The sequence below is a fragment of the Rhinopithecus bieti genome, unplaced genomic scaffold (assembly GCF_001698545.2).
Source record: "Rhinopithecus bieti isolate Rb0 unplaced genomic scaffold, ASM169854v2 scaffold_56705, whole genome shotgun sequence".
Lineage (NCBI taxonomy): Eukaryota > Metazoa > Chordata > Mammalia > Primates > Cercopithecidae > Rhinopithecus > Rhinopithecus bieti.
The window spans coordinates 41,633-45,680 of record NW_016821902.1 but is presented as its reverse complement, the minus strand read 5'-3'; positions in this window follow the sequence as shown (position 1 = coordinate 45,680).

Here is a 4,048-nt window from a genome sequence, read left to right as displayed (position 1 = left end):
AATCTGATATGTTTGATGTACAATTTCTATATCTTTCTAGATTCTCATTTTAAAATACCTAAACTTTTTATTCTTTTACCAAAAAGATAGAATCATCCAATATGTCTTTTCATGCTTCCTTTTTTAAACTCCAGTGTAAGATATAAAGAACTAGAAATGCTAATGCCATTTGATGGAAGAAGAGGAGTCTTTTCAATGAGTGGATCTGGAGAAACTGAATATCTGCATGGAAAAAAAAAAAATCCTTGACCCCCTCCCTCACAGATATTTAAAAATTAATTTGACATGGATCATAGATCTAAATGTTAAAGCTTAAACTATAAAACTATAAAGCTTGTAGAAGAACCCACAAGAGAATATAGTCATGACCTTGGAGTAGGAAAAGTTTCTCAACAGGATAGATAAAGCACTAAGCAAGAATGAGAAACTTGATAAATCACACACACACACACACACACACACACAAACACACACACACACCTGCTCTGATTTCCAAAGTAAACATACGAATTTGTACTCTCATCAGTAGCATATAATGGTTCCACTTGTTCCACATCTTGGTCAGCACATGATATTGTAGGTTTTTAATCTTTACTATTATTGTTGTTGTTTTAATTTTAGCCATTCCAGTTGGTGTGACTCTTATTGTGGTTCTAATTATACTTCCTTGACAACGAATGAAGGTGAGTACCTTTTCATTGGCTGTTTGGATACTTTTTTTGGTGAAATGCCTGTTAAAATCTTCTGTGCATAAAGCAAAAAAGGAAAGAAATGGGTTGTGTGTTTCTCATTGATTTGGAGGCATTTAAACACATATTCTGCACATTATATATACTATATAAAATATCTGGGCCTTGCCTCTTCACTGTTCGAATAGTCTTTTGATAAAGAAAAGTTGCTAATTTTAATGAAGTACAATTGGCCAATTATTTCCTTTATTGTTAGTGTATTTTGTGGAGACTAGCTAAGCAAGCCCAAAACCAATATGGCAGGCAATCAGGAAGGCAGGATCATGGGTAGACAGGAAATCCACAAGCATGGGTTTACACTTGTCCACAGGCAGTCAGTCAGGATGGGAAGATGACCAGCAGGCTGAAATAGCACATATGTGAGCTAAAGCTTATTGTTCACAGACAGCAGTCAGGGAGGAAGATACAGGAGGAAAGGAAGAACAATTGTAGATACAGATGCTATCTGGGTCTCTAAACTCAGGGATGGCCTAAGCCCTTTTGTAAAGCCCTTGAAACTAAATCAGGCCAGCAAAGATGTTCCCCAACTTACAATGAGGTTATGTCCCAGTATTGCATATTCAGTCAAAAATTATAAGTTGAAAATGCATTTAATACCCTGATAAGCCCATTGTAAAGTCAAAAAATTATAAATTGAACCATCATAAGGGAGAGGCAATCTGTAATACCACTTTTGATTAACTTAAAGTCAACTGATTATGGACTTGAATCACATTTACAAAATCCCCTTACAGCAGCACCCAGATTATTTGTGTGAATGAATATCTGGGAGAAGGCCTGTGTATGTTATGTAATGGCTGCTGCTTCCTTTCCATTCTCCAACTCTTGTTGGAGAACCTCCCTCATAACCACCCCGCATCTAGAAACATACTGGAAAGGGAATTCTGAGAACTTGTTTTCAGCCTAATCCAATTGACACATCAAATAATTGTCATAAATATTCTTCTGTGTTATCTTCGAGAGTCACAATGTCCAATTGGTCATACTTATTTAATGTAAGTTAAATTAAATAAAATTTAAACCTCAGTTACTCCGTCACACCAGCTAAGTTTCAACTGCTCAATAACTACATATGGCCACTATGTTAAACAGCATGGAGACAGAGTATTTCCATCTCATATAGCAAAGTTTTATCGGACAGTGCTATTTCAGAAACGATTATTTTGCCTTTAACATTTAGGTTTGTCTCTCATTTGGAATTCATATTTTACTAAAGGGCAAGGTAGAGGTCAATATTTATTTTTTTCATATGGAAATCAAATTAATTGACCCAGTATTATTTCTTAAAAAGCCTACCCATTCGCATTGCATTTCAGTGACTGTCATCTTTATTGTAAATTCGATGACCATATGTAGTGACCTGAATGGCCTGTTTTGGGACTTTTTATTCTATAAGTTTTGTCTATTTATTTTATCAATACCTCCTGATCTTGATTCTTGTATTTTTATAAGTATTGATATTTGGTAATAAAAGTTTTCTAATTGTTTTTCTTCTTCAAAACTACCTCAGTAATCTTTTACCTTTTGCATTTCTATGTGCATTTTAGAATCAGCTTGTCAATTCATACAATTTTCTTGGGTTTTCATTGGGATTGCATTAAATCTATACATGAATTTGAGGGCAAATAGGCATTTTCTTTTGCATTTAAATGCTATTAAATACCACTCAACTTGTCCAGTTATGTTCTTAGACACATTCCCATTGGCAATATGTGAAGTTCCTACTTCCTTGTGTCCTTATCGCCACTAAATATTTTTTAAATTTAATTGCATTAATTAATTAATTAATTGAGGTGGAGTCTCATTCTGTTGCCCAGGCTAGAGTGCAGTGGTATGATCCTGGCTCACTGCAACCTCCGCCACCCAGGTTCAAATGATTCTCATGCCTCAGCCTCCTGAGTAGCTGGGAGTACAGGTGTGCACCATCACACCTGGCTAATTTTTGTATTTTTAGTGGAGACGGGTTTTCAACATGTTGGCCAGGCTAGTCTTGAACTCCTGAGCTCAAGTGATTTGCCCACCTTGGACTCCCAAAGTGCTGGGATTACAGGCGTGAGCCACCATGCCAGGCCACCACTAAATATTTTTAAACTTTGAATATATATAGTATCTGATGAGAGAAAATATCTTGCTGTTTTAATTTGAATTTCCCTAACTTTTAATGATGTTGAGTATCTTTTTACATTTTTTCCACTTAAATTTTCGTTTCTGTGAATTGATTTCTCACTTAAAATCACTTTTGCTAATTCAAATGCAGGTCTTTTCATGTATTATGGTTGTAGTGGATACTATGCCATGCCGCTCAGGTTTTCTTTCAGGAAAGTTGCACTTATTTTACCATTTGCCTGGAGTGTTATCTACTGACTGGTCACAGTTATGTCTTCTCTGGGAATTACCCTTGGCCAGAGGATGCTGCATCACCCAAGGTTGTATTTTTTAATTGATTAATGCTAGTGTACAGAAGCCTGCCTTCTTTATGTTGTGGTGGGGAATCTCTGAAAGGCCATGCCAGCTTTAGCGTTGCCGCTTTGGACTGGCTAAAGCTGCTGGTACAACTGTACTATAGTTCAACCTCTCCCTCTGACCAATCTTGCTTCTTTTGTTCTCCTGCAAGTATTTTTGCCCAAGAGCATTCTCCAGTAAATTTTCTATATGAAAATCTCAGTTTCAGAGTTTTTTTTTCTCCAGAAACCTGACCTATGACAATTCGTATAGGAAGTGGTTCTAATTGGTATTATGGAAATAGATCACCTGCGGGTTTGCTGTCAATGACCCCAGTGCTGGTGGTAAGTAGAATATGGAGAGTCCTTGGCATGCTGTCGTGGTATAATTGCTAAAACTTTCACCAGTGGTAAACTCTTGTGGAATATGGATGGAACAGAATACATTGTTGGGTACAATATCTTAAGCATTTGGGATATACAGGGGAAATAGTAATTTTAAAGATTGTGAGATTGGATAGCTGTGATTGGGGGCCTTTTTGTCAGATAAAGGCAATGCAATACCTAAATGGATGAATTGGTAATTAAATGCTAAATGTGAAAGTCAGATGGTCTCCTTGGTAACATATAAAGAGGCTTCCCTATAGCCATGGGGTAAAAAAAGTGGAGAATCAGGCCTGGGACTTAATTATAAGAGTAGCAAAGCTCTGCAGAAAGTTGAATTCTCAAAAGTGTATTGTCGGAAGGGCACAGGTCAGAGATTCATGAGACTTTTTAGAAGGTGAGATTGAAACCATTATATTTTAAACATGTACTCATGAATATTAAGTTTTAGCACTCCCTTTTATCTCTTTTCTG